We start from the raw sequence: 16,247 nt of genomic DNA, 5'->3' as shown, positions 1-16,247 counted from the left end.
TTGATTATTCTAGACAGATAACAAATCTGCTCTTTGCTCTAAAGGGAGAAACCATCTCCATCTTCCAATGCTATTGGCTCTATAAATATCCTTGAAAATATAGTCTGGAATGAAGGTGAATTTTCTTATAAGATATCCAGAAATGTGAGAGCCATAGAGAATTATCCCCCAACAGATAGATATATGCCAAAAAAAAAAAAAAAAAAAAAAGATCTTCATTCCATACCTCATATGATATACAGATACTAACTTGAAATGGATCATAGACCTAAATATTAAACCTGAAAGTATAAAGAGTCTAGTAGAAAACACACAAGCAAATATTTCTTAGCTTATCACACCAAAAACCCAATCCATAAAAAAATTTGATAAATTCGACTTCATCAAAAATTATCAACTTCTGATCTTTGCTATTCCTTGAAAGATACTGATAAGATAATGAGATGGCAAGCCATAAACTGGGAGGAAATATTTGCATATCATATGTCTGAAGTTGGATTTTATCCAGATATGTTTTAATGGGCAAAAGATTTGGACATATACTTCACCTATGAAGCTATAAGGACAGTAAATAAACACATAAAGGAATATTTAACATCATTAGTCATTAGGGAAGTGCAAATCAAATACACAATAAGATACTACTATACCTCCACTGGAATGGCTATAATTAAAAAGACTAGTGAAAACAAATGTTGTTGAGGATATGGAGAAACTGGAACTCTCATACACTGATGGTGGGAATGAAAATTGGTAGAATCACTTTGGAAAACAGTTTGGCAACTATCTCAAAGGTTAAATATCCTTATAACATGATCCAGTCATTCCACTTGCAAGCATTTACACAAGCATAATACTGAAAATGTTTTTTTAAACTATGGCTTTCCTCTGCCCAAGCCTTATATGTCCCTTTACAGAAATGTGACTTCTGCCCTTACTCCCTTCCCCTTTGTGGATTCCCCTGGGGGATTATTACTTTACATATTTTATCATTGAAAAGACAAAACAGGTAAATGATAGAAATGAATAGGCAACATAGAATTTGAGGTAAAAATTGTTACTAGGGACAAAGAAGGACATTTTATAGACATAAACGGGTCAATCCATCAAAAAGATATAACAATTATAAACATACATGTGTCTCACAACAGAAGCTCAAAAGAAATGACACGAAAACTGATAGAGCTAAAGGGAGAAAAGATGAACAGTAATAACCGGAAAATTTAATATCCCACTTTCAGTAATGGATTGAATAACTATGCAAAAAATCAACAAGGAAATAGAAAATTTCAAAACATTATAAACCAAGTAGACTTAACAGATATCTATAGAACCCAACAATAGTAGAATATACATTACTCTCAAGAATACATAAAATATTCTTCAGGAGAGTCTATATGTTATGCTATAAAACAAGTCTCAATAAATTTGAAAGGATTGGAATCATACAAAATTTGTTTCTGACCACAATGGAATAACATTAGAAATTCATAACAGAAGGAAATTTGGGAAATTCGCAGACATTTGGAAACTAAATAACACAGTCTTAAATAACCAATAGGTCAGAGGGTAAATAACAAGAGAAATTAGAAAATGCTTTGAGGTGAATGAAAATAAAAACACAACGTACCAAACTTATAGGATGCAGCTAAAGTAGTTCTTAGAGAGAAATTTATATTTGTAAACACCTATATTAAAAAAGAAAGATGTTAAAAAGTCTAATGTTCCATCTTAAAAAAAGAAACTACCAGGGGCTGGCCCCGTGGTCAAGTGGTTAAGTTCTCGCACTCCACTGCAGGCAGCCCAGTGTTTCGTTGGTTCGAATCCTGGGCGCGGACATGGCACTGCTCATCAAACCACGCTGAGGCAGCGTCCCACATGCCACAACTAGAAGGACCCACAACGAAGAATATATAACTATGTACCGGGGGGCTTTGGGGAGAAAAAGGAGAAAAATAAAATCTTAAAAAAAAAAAAAGAAACTACCAAAAGAAAACTAAACCCAAAGCAAGCAGAAGAAAAAAATAATAAATATTAGAGCAGAAATAAATAAAAGTGAATAGAAAAACAGTAGAAAAGATAAATGAAATCAAAAGTTGGTTCTTTGAAAAGATCAATAAAACTGACAAGGCTGAGTTAGATTGATTAAGAAAAAAAGAGCTGAGACTCAAATTACTAAAATCAGAAATTATTGAGGGGGCATTATTTCTGATCTTACAGGAATAAATCTAGTAATTTGAGAAATGAAGGCCAGCCACGCTTAGGTAAGACCTGCACTGAGCCTTCGAGGTAGATGTAATGACGGAGGTATCACAGATCAGTCCAATTTGTAAACAGTGATTCACAGATCAAATTGAGCTGGCAGATGTTTTTCAACTAGCTCACCAAGTGATTTTTTAAATAAGTTGATGAAATGTAAAAATTAGGAGATTTCACATTTAAAAAATTTCTGACTTCTATAGAAAAATCTGAAGACGTGGCTGCCTACATTTCTATGTGATTACCACCAGGTATAGCTGAGAAGCACCCTGACCTTTAAAGGAGACATGTATTTCCAGTTGTTCAGAGCCCCTGCTGTCTTATGCCTGGTCATTTCTCTCCCTAACTCAACCTTCCAGCCCTTCTCAGCCTTATATTTTCAATCCCTGTTTACAGACCTAGATCCGTGACCCATTCGGCCTAATATTCAGTGTATGACAAAAGTTCAGTTTTTAATATCAACCTCAAATGTTAGTTTTAGAGAATGAGGTATAATTGACATGCAACATTATATTAGTTTAAGGTGTAGAACAGAGTGATTTGATATTTTTACACATTAGGAAATGATCACAACACTAAGTCATCTCTCATCATACAACATTGTTATAATATTATTGATTATGTTCCCTATGCTGTACATTGCATCCCCATGACTGATTTCTTTTATAACTGGAAGTTTTCACTTCTTAATCCCCTTCACCTATTTCACCCATCCCCTCTGGCAACTACTAGTTTGTTCTCTGTATTTATAAGTCTGTTTCCAAGTCCAACCCTTTTTATTCCTCTTACAAATGTTTAAGCAAAGTAAGATGCAAGAGCATAAAATACTTTACCTAAGGTCACATAGCCAGGTAGTGGCAGAGCTGGAACTAGAACCTAGGCGTGCCTGCCACTTCTTTTCCACTACACTTGGGCAACTTTATGTCTTCCAAGTCTTTTTGAGAACTATTTAAATATTATCTATGCCAATTCTTAGAGTTACGAGTTCTATGTTTGTTAACCTCTGTGTAATAACGCCTTCTTTTAAATTGTCAATTTTCCCTCTTTCCAAGGATGGTAAAAGGAGATTTAGTTTTTAAAAAATCCATACTCATCCCTTCTCTATGACTTCTTATTTTTTGAGCTTTGGTCAATTCTCTTTTGGAACAAAGAAGCTTAACTTATCTGTGGGGTTTGCCTTGGAAGTGTCTAGAGGTCAGTCTACTGTAAGTTTCTCTGCTTTGTGCTTTAGAGAGACTGAAGAAATATGTTTGTCAGATTGCTCTCCATCCACTTGGTGTCCCACCTGCAAAACCCATCCCACTTCAGGGGAAGCTTCTTATGAGGCGGAAAAGGCTCAGCCCAAGAGCTGTTGACTCTTTCCATATCCTCCTCCATTGGGGTCCACTCGCATGCTCTTTCACTTCTTTTCAATGATTTCTCTAAAGTTCAACTTTTCTTTTTCAGCCTTTATACATAATTTTCCTTAATCCTTGTTATATTGATGTTTTTCACATATTTTTTTACTTGTACCTTTTTATCTCCTAATTCCTGCTCTTAATCCTTAATCTCCTATATTTATATGGATTTTGCCTAAAATTCTATTTCATGGATTTTTATCCATTATCTCTTTTGCTTTCAGATTTTTAGTCTTTAATCTCATTGACCTCTAGCCCCTTATACTTTGTTTTAAAGGTCATTTCCTCTTATTATTTTTGGCTGTTAATTTTTTGTCTTTCTTGGGCTTTTTATTCTCCTATTTTAATCTGTATTTTATTCCTTTTTCTTTTTTTCCCCTTACTCTCAGTGTTTTGATGTTACTGTCTTTCTAATCTCCCATTCTTCCTTAATTATTAAAAATTGATCGTATATTTTTCCTTAATTAATTTTTTGTCATGGCTGACAAGGAGTGTGATCGAGGTAGCAGCCACAGGGAAGACCTGTGTCAGAAACGAGGGGAACTGGAAGCTTCCCTTTCTGCCTACCGTGTCCTCACAGATCCCCTCTTCATAATGGTATTTGCCCATCTTTCTTTCTCCTGGACTGTTCATCGCTTTTCCTTATGCTTTCAAAAGAACATTTAACATTTATTTATTATACATTTCCTACAGCACAGTTATGTTTCTCTGGGGACCTGAATTTGAGGATCAGCAATGCTCTTATGGGGTCCCACCTAGAATCAAGGGGAACAAGAAGAGATTTCCTAGGAAATATTCTCTTATTAATGTTTGTTTATTTCAATTATTCCATCTTTTATGTTTTAATTTATCATTTATGAGAATTTATCATTTCTGAGAATGTGGACAGAAAAAGTTTTTAAAATTTAACCTGCTCTTCTAGATACAATATTACAAGAGAAGTAAACCACTCTGGTTTATCTCTTTCTCTCATGCTTGATTGCTTTTGTTTGATCCTTGCTCTCATTCTCCCTCTTTTCTCACCTGCAAAAATGAGGATGATAATGCTACCTCCATAAGCTTGGAATGAGAATTAAATGTGAAAAATGTATGTAATAATGAACAGCATAATACATAAACTATAGCAGATTTGCAATGGAAATTTTCTTTTCTTCCTGGCCAATTAAAAATTGTATCAAATGAATTGCATATATATCGATTACAAGGATTAATTTAGCTTGTAGAAACAATCAAAGCAGATGCTTATTGTCAAAGACGAAATTAGCCTATGGAAACAAAAGACATAAACACATGGCAATTGATTTTGTTAGTTGTCTCTTCACTTTTACTGCTGATTCATGTCCTTATTAGGGACAATACCAGATCAGAACAATATTTTTCTCCCTGCAAGTAACCTTAAGAACCAAAGATCCAGTGTGAGAACATTCTTTTAGAACCAGATGCATTACTTTAAATGAAAAATTGCTCACGAAATATACCTATGAACTGATGATGGTGACATATATGATAGCTTAGCAAATGATTCCAGAGAATTTCTCTCCCAGAGCCACCACGTTGCAGAACTTCCAGGGTGTGTCATCCACACACACTATAATATAAGTAGTGTCTCCTGAGCTTGTATGACTCCAGTGACCTACATTTTGATGTCAGCACCATCTACTGTATCAAGTTACTCTCTCTACTTATCACCATCCTCAGTATGATTAATTTTTTCCTAGGAAAACTAAATGCAAGATTTTGTTGTGTAGTCTCACTGTCCCAGAGTCCATTACTCATTCTCAGACCAGGAGCTGAGAGAGCTGAGGGAAGTGAGGTGGACCAAAGCGTTAAAACTCTCTTGTGACCTGTTGTTATATAAAACCTGCTTGAAATTCTGCCTCTGATGCCTCAAATGGAAAGCCTATTCCTTCTCTTCTATCAATATTTTACTTGAGCTTAAAATAGGTCCATCTTCATTGTGTCACAGCAAACATAGTAGTGGTCCAAGTGCCTATTTTGAAATAAAGCTTGACCAGTTTAGAATGACCTGCAAAGACCATTAATCTTTTTCTTTAAATCAAATTTAAATATTATTATACATTTCTTATCACCTTGAAAACCCCTCAGGTTTTATAAATGGATGTTCGAAGAACTGAGTTTGGATAGCCTCATCGGCAGTGGGGAGCAGGTACTGGACGTGGGAAGCTAAAGACCTTAATGGCTGCTTGGGAGGAGGGGTTCAGTTTCTCAGGTTCATGAATCAGATTCAGCACTCCAAACTTTGAGGATCTTAAGCTGCTTCCGAGTCAGTTCTCTCATTGCATAGTTAATCAAACAAACAAGCAGACAAACAAAAATTTTATAATTCAAATAAAACAACTTGGGAAGATGTCTTGCCTATGAATTCACTTTTATCAATATAAAGGAAGTCTCATTTTACTAGACCCACAATCTGGTCTATGCTAATGTTTTTCAAATTATGTCCAGACATGTAATCTAGACAGTACATACATTTCGTGTGAGAATTTAAAAAATACTTTGTATTTATTTCAATGATATTTTTTAAAAATAAAATTAAATAAGCTCTCGATGTAAGCACAGTCTGGAATATCTGGATGACATCCTGATAAACAAGGATTTCCTGGGGAGCTCAGTGCCCACATTGGCAATTGTATTAATGTCCTTGCGGCAGCATGCTAACTTGGATATTTACACTGAGATATCAAGAGGTGGTATAATCAAATAAAAAAGGAGTAGGGAGACCAACCACCAAGATGCAAATTTTCTAAGAAAATGTTCAAGAATTGGTTATGACTTTTGAATCCTTCATCCAGATGGAAGATAGCAAAGGATAGAAAGAATGGAGATTCAGCAAGAACATTTTGAGAATTTATCTTGAGCAAGCTGTACTGTGAATCTCACACACACACACACGCATGCAAGGTAGAGGTGCTTTTTCCAACCCCACAAGCATTGTGAGCGATTGATATAGTAACATATATAGTTTAATATTAAAATATGGGTGCAGAGTGGGCTGGTTCATGACTCACATCCAAGAGTAAACACTAGGGGCCTACTACACATTTCTTTATAAAGAACACATATTTTACTCAAGCTATAAAGTAGTAATGTATTTCTTTTTTAAGAAGACATCCTTTATTCTGCACAAATGAAAGTTTTATTACCTTGTTACACAATTCACCTGAAAAATATGTTTCTCTCTTGATTGCAAGTTTGGGCTTTTCGGGCTGGGATGCTAATCAAGGAGCAAATAAATGCTGTTTTACTCATCATCACCTGGATGAGAATTCTTTTAGGACTAATTGAAACAGGATCAATGTTCTTATCCTCTTTTCCCTAGCCTTTGATTCTATACCCTGATATCAGTTATGGGCTCAGTTGATTAGCTTAAAATAACTCCCTTGTCTTTGGTACATGTACAGACCACCGCAAGTGTTAGGGTTGATTGTTATGTTATTTTGATTAATCACACAGCAATTGTCATCTCAGGAGTGTGTTCTGTCTATTGTTCCTTTTAATTCAAAGCTTCCTGTCCTGAAACTACTTTATCTGAGATAGAGACAACATACCTCTCCTCCACAGAGTGCAGAAAGATAAACATTCTTTGATATGCAGATGTCAGGATTTTATTACCATGAACCAGAGATGCCCTAACAGATAACCAAACCAGCTCTGTAATTACTGTCAAGAAAAACAAGGGATTCAGATCAAATATTTTAACACCAAAGACATCGTTTTGGGAGGATGAGATTTACCTTAACGTCTAACTGTGTTCTAGCCGACACATCTATATGGCAAGGTTTAACTCTTCAGTTATGTTATATTATATTTTGCCGCTGGTTTATTTTGAAAGATATGTCAGAGTGCACAATTCAAATATTCCCTGGCTTTCCCAACAGTTATATTTTTAACTGCATGGGTGGTTATCCGATGCTTTAAATATTTTCCAGGCTAACACTATTTTGGCTATAATCTGTGGTATAGAATTTGGGGATCAACTACCTTTTCTTGTGTGTACTAAAGAAGAACCAACACAACCTTTGGAGGGGCTGCTTGGCCAGTGTAAAGATCCTTTCTCGGCTCAGAAGTAGAGAGATATATGCTTGCCAGTCTCCACATTTTTCATAAGAGAATATTAGTCCCACTGTATCTCAACTAGTTGTTAAAATATACATTTCCACATTTAACTAGAAGTTTAGAGTAACTGCAATCCAGGTCTTGACAGCAAGCACTGGACCATCTATTGCTTTATCTGTCAAGTATTGTTTCCTTATTCTGGAAGTAGCAACGTTCTTCATCAGAAAATTACTAAACTATCCCATTACGGGCTGAATGTTTGTGTCCTCCCAAAATGTATATGTTGAAGCCCTAACCCCTAGTGTGGCTGTATTTGGAGATGGAGCTGCTAAGGAAGTAATTAAGGTTAAATGAGGTCATAGAGCTTTATGATCCAATAGTTGCCAGTGGTCAGGATATAGGCCGTGCAAAAGAAACCAGTCTGAGAGAATGAAGTTAATATTCCAAGAGAAGCAGAGACGAGAGAGGGAGAGAGTACTGAATGCGGTCGAGGTCTCAGTTCCAGTGGTTTCTGAGGCCAAAATGCACCTCTTTCCTTCTGGTAATTTCATGGTGAGCTTATTAATTCCTTTTAGCCTAAGGTAGTTTAAATTGGGTCTGTGTCACTTACATTTTAAGTCCTGCCTAGTAAAGGGAGCATAACTTCCAAGCTTAATATAATTCAAGATTCACAAACATTTGGTGGAAAAAGCAAATTGCCTGATGGATATGGAGTCCATTCCTCCTCCCATAAAACTGCTTTCATGAAGCTGTACTCCAGCATGGTATCAACCTCCTGCACTGATGCGTGGTATTAGAAGCCACCCCACAATACTCTTATAATTATCTTAAGACTCCTAGGGAAGTTGTACATGACATAGTGTCCTCTTTCCAAAGATGATCAAGATAAATATATGTCTAGTTGGAGGCACTAAGACTGTTTTTGAGGAATAATATCATGCTTTAGGGAAAGGAGCATAGGATTGGATTCAAAGTCCTAGAGTTCAAGTTTGGCTCTGCCACTTAGAAAGCTGTGAGTACTTGGAAAAGTAAGTACATTCCTAAGATAATGATCAATGATGTGTGTCCAACATGCTCACATTGTGGCTGTAAGCCAATATATGTGCAAAGCGCTTTGGGAACCATAAATCATAAATGTGATTCATCAATTCCAATCTCATTTTTACCACGAATTTCAAGGTGACTGTTTAACTCTTTTTTTTTTTTTTTTTCTTGTTGCACTAGAGCTCTGGATATCAGTGCTTGGAGAAATCTGTACCTTGACAAGAGCAGTAAGTTGTGGGAAAAAAGACAAGAATATCTGCAAGATGGGTCAGTAGTTCCGTTGGCCTGGGTGCTGGGGATCTTTGTCTGCTGTCTAGCTGTAAGCCTGGGGCTCTGGATCCTTTGTGCAGATAAAAACCAAGGTCAGCCAAGGGTTTGAGTGTTCGCAGCAGAATCATTTAATTCGGCTCACCCAAGGGTTTATTTGGTTGTCAGCATGTTGTCTGCTTCTATTTTAAATCTATTTTGATTCAAACTTTGCATTTCTCCCTTCAGGGTTTTGTGTGTGTGTGTGTGAGAGAAAGAGAGAAAAAGAGACAGAGACAGAGACAGAAGATATAAAATTTTTTCCTTCTGATAAATGTTCATTGAAGAAATTTTAGAATATAGAGAAAATATTCATATAAAATAAAATTGACCTTATAACCTTCCTATGCAGAAACACTCACCGAGCTGTGATTTCTTTTCTATACAAGATACATGTATAAAGTCGAGCTTATGCATATATACACTTCTGTGTCCTGGCTTTTTAACATCACATCTTGATAATTTTCCAAAGTCACTAAAATCCTTAGTAAATATAACTAATTCCTGTGTAATAATCTATAACCTAGATGTACCTTTTATGTTTCATCATTACCCCATTTTTAGATAGTTAGGTGTGTTCTAAATTTTTGCTCTTGTAAATAATGCTGCGATTGATACGTGTTCATAGAAGTCGGTGCTCTTTGAAAAGAACTTGCCTCTTATTTGTGGCTCTTCTTTTACCATTTGGAGAATCTTGTGTTTACAAACAGGTTAGTTCTGAAGATTATGTGTAAGTCCATTTGTTTTTAAGTCCAAAGAGACCAGCAAGAACTAGTGCCCTCTGTTGGCGGTAGGCAAAAACAAGGGAGGTTACTCTGGCTTGTGGTTTTATCTTTGTCTAGGTCTCTGAGCTGAACATTCATAAGCAGATGAGCTTCTGGGCTAAAGTTTTAGATACAGAGTTTGTTTTTAAGCTCTTTAATAGAGCTTTTTATCCAATTTTGTCCATTTATACAATTTTATATCTTATTTTTTATTCAGATGACATGTTCTGACTATATAGGTAACATTTATTGCAAAAATATGGAAAACATGAAATTCTGAAGAAGAAAGTTAAAATGATCTATAACTGTATTGTGCTTAGCCTTTTGACTTATTTTTATCTGTTTGTATATTTTTGTGTTTGTACTTTTCCCCCACATAATCAAACATCCTATATATGCATTTTGTTTATGGAAGTCATCCTGTGGTGACCAGTCCTGGTGGTATCCCTTTGACATCTGGGTGTATGAATTACTCTGTAGTCTTCTGTGGACCATATCTTGCACCGTGTCCTCTCGCTTTGCCCAGTCATATGATCCGGTAGCAGAAATAAGGAAGTAGTTGGGGTGTGAGGTATACTTTGTGGTCCATGGAAAATGTAAATGAAAAGTTAAACTCCATATTGTGTCTACTAACTGTGACCTTGGGCAATGTTTAACCTCTCAGAGTCCTCATTTCTTGACCTATGAAACAAAATTAATAATAACACCTACTTTAAAAGCAAAATGTGACCTGTTAAGTATTATATCATTGTTAGCTAAGAAGTGAAAGATTTTTGAAAGTGGAAAAATGGTGGGAGGAACATCTGAAAACAAATATAAGTATGTTCTTAGCCACAAAAACATCAAATCCAATACTCTGTTCCATTCAGGGAAGGATGTTTGCTTATTACAGCACTTTGCTCATGTCTTAGATCTTGCTCACTTTCAGCACTGGTTTAGAATCTTGTGGAAAATGTATCTTGGTAAGCAACAGCAGCAGACTTATACAGTATACATTTCCTCATTCATTCATTTACTCATTTGTTCATTACATAAATTATTGTGAGTACCCTACTGTGTGTCTGGCACTGTGCAAAACTCTAGCGATAAAAGGTAAGTAAGGTATGGAAATTGATCTGAAAGAGCACAGTCTTGTGTGAGAAACAGGTGTGTAAGTGCAAGCTAATGTCCAAGGTTCAAACAACTTACTGAAGGAGCAAAGATAAGGAAGCAATTAATTCCAACTGGTAGTGGTGGGGAGCAGGGCTTAGATGATCACAAAAAAATTGACACTTGAAGAAGTCTTGTGGTCCTTCTCGGCTAGGAGGACAACATATGCAAAAGCCAGAGAAGGCCTGCTTGGAGAAGAAAGAGACAATAATGAGAAGGCTAGAGAAGAGCAGGTAAAAAGGGATTTTATAGGAAATGAGTCTGGGATTTATGGTGGATGTGTTTTTGTCTGCCCAGCAATGCGTTGAACTCTCTTTCACATTCTTAGTTCAAGTCATTTAAATAAAGTTGACCCCATCTCCTGCCTTGAGTGACAATAGATGTATCTGTGATAAATAAAGTGGGAAAAATTAGTTATTTAATAAAAATATCTGTTGGACTGAGAAAACCTTGTAAAATATATGAATTATGGACAAAATTAATAAAAGTAATTCCTGGCCATGACAGAGTTTGGGAAGCACTAACCCGTATGATAAGGAACATGCCTCTAACTCTAATATTCTGTTCAGTATCATATAAATCAGGTCACAGATGCTGTCTTAGCAGCAAACATGAACTATTTCATTGCTGGAAGAGGGAACATAAAGTCAGCTTGACTAGATAATTAGAACATTTGCTTTTGTGTGAAAGAGTCTTTGAAAGTAATAGGTCAAGCAACAGAAACTGTGTTCTCAAGGGTTACACATTTATTTTGTCAACTGTTTAATAATTTAATAACCCAATTTAATAATTCAGGTTAGACTAATTCTTTTTCCTGGAATATCTGTGTCCTGGGGTCAACATATATTTCTTTAGACTTTGCCTAATTTGTGGTGGTGGTCAACTGATGAATATTTTATTGACGGTGTAATAAGGAAGGGAAGAATATATTTCTAGTGAACATTCCTGGATTCCCTCAGAATGGTGTTGACGATTCCTATAAACCCTGCTTCTAACAACTGTGAAACAGGGAAACTGCTAAACTGTGGAAACTCTTACGAGTTTTGATGCCATGTTGGAAGCAAACAACATTCAGCAATACTTTATTGCTATGTTCTTACCTTGTCACCTACATTAAAATGTAAAGCCAGCCTCCCATCTTACAAGACAGAGCAATGGTGAGAACAATGGCCAAAATAGCAACAGCAACTCCAATTGTTAATGGAAGAAAGGATTTTGAGGCACAGAGTGCAGGTTGGGTGGGAACTCCAAATGAGTTAGAATTACGAGGAAGGCGCATCCGGCCCAAATGCTTACTTTTCCATTAATAATGAAAGTATTCATGTCATCATTGTCACTGCTCTTGCCATGGTTATTAATCTTAAGTTTTCTCAATGGTCTGCGGCTGGAGAAAATAAACCTAGGGGTTCTTTTTGTGTGGGACTGAACATAGGACTTAGTTCAGAGGAACATTCCAAATGCCATCAATTTGACGTCAAGTTGAGAGATTTTCTAGGCATCTCACCCAGCAGCTACTTGGCAATAAAAGCATTTTAGCTGAGAGTTGTGTGAAGCTAGAAAAAAAAATGTATAGCTACAAAAAATACTTTGTTAGAGATTTGGGTGGGGGAATGAGATTCACTGTGTTTCTGAGTCACACTATTTTGCTGATCTGTTTAAAAAAAGGAAAAAATGGGGCATTCTAGCTTGACACAACTGAGATGAAATCAGCTCCATCCAGCTGTCTGAAGCATCAGAAATGATTGCAGCTGGCTAATCTCTAATTATAGAATCTCTATTATTGGTGATGTAAGTGGCTGAAACTGTGGTTTGACTCCTATGATCCCTGGATTTCTGAAAAGCTGGGATTTTTAGATAATGTTTTTTCCCTGTGCATAATAAACTAAACAAATTTAAATTAGCTCTTGGGGCAAATACAATTAAGGAGCTGCAGATGATATTTTCGTTCCTTTTGCTGACCAGAGTATGCCCTGACTGTGACTTTGGATGAAGCTATTGAGTCCTGTTTCCCTGGGATTCCGTCCAGAGCCCTCAGTTCTGACGTCCTGAGGTATTTGGAGAGGCCAAGGTCAACATGAGCAATTCTGAGTTTCAGAGAAAGTTTATTTCTCTAATGGTTTGTGTTTAGAGAAAATTTAAGACAGAATTATCGTATTTCAACTTTACTCTGAACCCTTTGTTGACCATTTGCCTTTCTTGCTCTCACTCTCTGCACAAATTCTGACAACCCTCACAGGCTGGTTTAGAGAGAAACAGTGGCAAGGTTGAATCTAGGTAAGTCATTAGTGTCGTATTAGTAATCTACTTTGGCTGCTGTAACAAGATACCGCACACTGGGTGGCATAAACAACAGACAGTTATTTCTCACAGTTCTGGAGGTGGGCAAGTCCAAGATCAAGGTGCCGGCCAATCCGTTCCTGGTGAGAGCCGTCTTGCTGGCTTGCAGACGGTTTTCTTCTCACTGTGTGCTCACATGGTGGAGACAGAGAGAGGGCCAGCTCTCTGGTTTCTTTTTATAGGGGTACTAATACCATCACAAGGACCACACCCTCATGACCTCATCTAAACCTATTTACCTCCCAAGGCCCTGCCTCCAAATACCATCACATTGGCCGTCAGTGCTTCAACATGAGTTTTGGGGGAACACAAACATTCGGCCTGTAATGGTCAGGAAATCCTTGGTTAGCTGGGACTTATCAGACCATAACTCTCAACTTGTCATTTTAAGAGAAGGAGACAGATCACAGATTTATTTGGTTAAAGGATCTCAAGCAGTCTCAAGATGGTCATCCTCCCAGCTTCAAATATCATCTTTGTGTTTGCTATCACATCATCATGATTAATGGTGAGAATGTTGCTCAAAACACTGAAAAATCATCAGATACCAGAGAGTCAATATGCATTATGTTTTCTATATAAATTCATGAACTACAAAGCCTTTCAATTTGTTTTGAAGTGAAAAGATATTAATTACAAGCAAGCCAGGAATTTTATATAAAGAATATCCTTCACTCCCTAAATATTGTTAGCAAGATATTATCTGGCTATTATAAAAATAAACAATACAACTTCTATTTTGATTTTTCAAATAGCCAGTTGCTGGGCAAATTTAACTATCCTTTACCTCCCACACCAATCTGTTATTAAGCAATCATCAATCCTAACTCAGAAAATGTGTCTTTTCCTTGATTTATTAGAAGGCAGAGCCTGAAGCAGGGATTAAAGTGCTGAAACTTTGAGAGGTATAAACTTGGGGTGTCAAGGGTAAGGAAGAAGGGAAGTGAGTCAAAGAAAGACGTAATGCTTTGTGATGTGATGTTTCCATGCTGGCTAGCATGTCCCAATGAGCCATGAAGAGAAATGACAGGTCATTCAGATCATTCAAGAAGTGTGCTTACTTAGCATGAGGACTCTCCAGAAGGGCTCACTTAGCATGAGGATTCTCTAGAAGGGCTGTGAGGAGGACGTGCACCTCAGTGTAGTCCATGGAAGTGAGAAAGGAGAGCCGATATATCTGTCTGCCTCCCTCTTGTCCCCCACTTGCCACTGGCCAAGTTTCTCCCATACTTATGGATTGTGCCATCAGTCCCCTTGTAAGCCACCGTATGGCATTTGTATCCTGAAAGACAGGGGAAATTTGGCATAAGGGTCATGGGGCCATGGAGGCCTGAGAATTTAACTTGTATCTTCCGTCTTGGGGATTGGGTGAAGGTGGCAGCAGTGGTATGATCCAGGAGGCAGCCATTGCCTTAGGAAGCAGGGGGCAGTCAGCCACTTGGAGCTGACAAGATTCAGTCTGATACAAAACCCTACTGTCCAACTTGAAACTTTATAATGTGAGAAATTTAGAAAAGTAAAAGGTAAAGGAATAAGCTTGAAAATGATTATTGTTTAAGAAAATAGACCTATTCAGAAACGTTTAGTGAGGATTCTCCATAGAAACAGAACCAATAGGAGATATCTATATCTAGATCTATATACATTCATATTTGTACAGAAATTTATTATAAAGAGTTGGGTCATACAATCATGGAGGCTGGTAAGTCCAAAATCTCCAGTGTTCTTCCCCCCACCCCTTTTTTTTTAATTGAGTTCATAATAGTTTACATCAATGTGAGATTTCAGTTGTACATTATTTCTTGTCTGTCACCACATAAGTGCTTCCCTTCACCCCCTGTGCCCACCTCCTACCCCCCTTCCCCAGTGAACTGTTTTCTTTGTCCATGTGTTTGTTTATAGTCCACATATGAGTGAAATCGTCTGGTGTTTGTCTTTCTTAGTCTGGCTTATTTCACTTAGCATAATTCCCTCCAGGTCCTTCCATGTTGTTGCAAATGGGAAGAATTTGTCTTTTTTATGGCTGAATAGTATTCCATTGTATATGTATACCACATCTTCTTTATCCAATCATTGGTCGATGGGCACTTGGGTTGCTTCCATGTCTTGGCTATTGTGAATAGTGCTACAGTGAACATAGGGGTACACATGTTACTTTGGATTGTTGATTTCATGTTGTTTGGGTGGATATCCAGGAGTGGGATAGCTGGGTCGTATGGTAGTTCTATTTTTAGTTTTTTGGGGAATTTCCTTACTATTTTCCGTAGTGGCTTCACCAGTTTGCATTCCCACCAGCAGTGTATGAGGCTTCCCTTTTCTCCACACCCTCTCCAACATTTGCTATTTTTAGTCTTAGTGATTACAGCAATTTTAACAGGCATAAGGTGGTATCTTAGTGTAGTTTTGATTTGCATTTCCCTGATGATTAGTGATGTTGAACATCTTTTCACGTGTTTATTGGCCATCTGTATATCTTCTTTGGAAACATGTTCATATCCTCTGCCCATTTTTTGATCAGGTTATTTGTTTTTTTATTGTTCAGTTGTATGAGTTCCTTCTATATTATGGAGATTAACCCCTTGTCAGTTGTATGATTTGCAAATATTTTCTCCTAGTTGGTGGGTTGACTCTTTGTTTTAGTTCTAGTTTCTTTTGCCTTGCAGAAGCTCTTTAGTCTGATGAACTCCCAGTGGTTTATTTTTTCTTTTGTTCCCCTTCTCTGAGAAGACATGGTATTTGAAAAGATCCTTTTTAGTTCAATGTCAAAGAGTGTACTACCTATATTATCTTCCAGGAGTTTTATAGTTTCAGGACTTTTCAAGTTTTTGATCCATTTTGAGTTTATTTTTGTGTATGGTGTGAGATAACGGTCTACTTTCATTCTTTTGCATGTGGTTGTCCAGTTTTCCCAACA

The 16,247-nt window shown here is 36.9% G+C and overlaps 1 long non-coding RNA gene across 1 annotated transcript in view; it reads right to left on the bottom strand.

The window, feature by feature from the left end:
• The window catches only part of LOC138923554 (uncharacterized), a 62,857-nt gene extending 49,380 nt beyond the window's left edge, over positions 1 to 13,477 (bottom strand). Inside the window, exon 1 of the long non-coding RNA XR_011437288.1 lies at positions 13,365 to 13,477. This is a non-coding gene — a long non-coding RNA (uncharacterized lncRNA). The remainder of the gene's footprint in view (positions 1 to 13,364) is intronic.
• Between the last annotated feature and the right edge of the window lie 2,770 nt (positions 13,478 to 16,247).

This window comes from Equus caballus, chromosome 1 (assembly GCF_041296265.1).
Source record: "Equus caballus isolate H_3958 breed thoroughbred chromosome 1, TB-T2T, whole genome shotgun sequence".
Taxonomy (NCBI): domain Eukaryota; kingdom Metazoa; phylum Chordata; class Mammalia; order Perissodactyla; family Equidae; genus Equus; species Equus caballus.
This window is presented reverse-complemented; position numbering and strand designations above follow the sequence as displayed.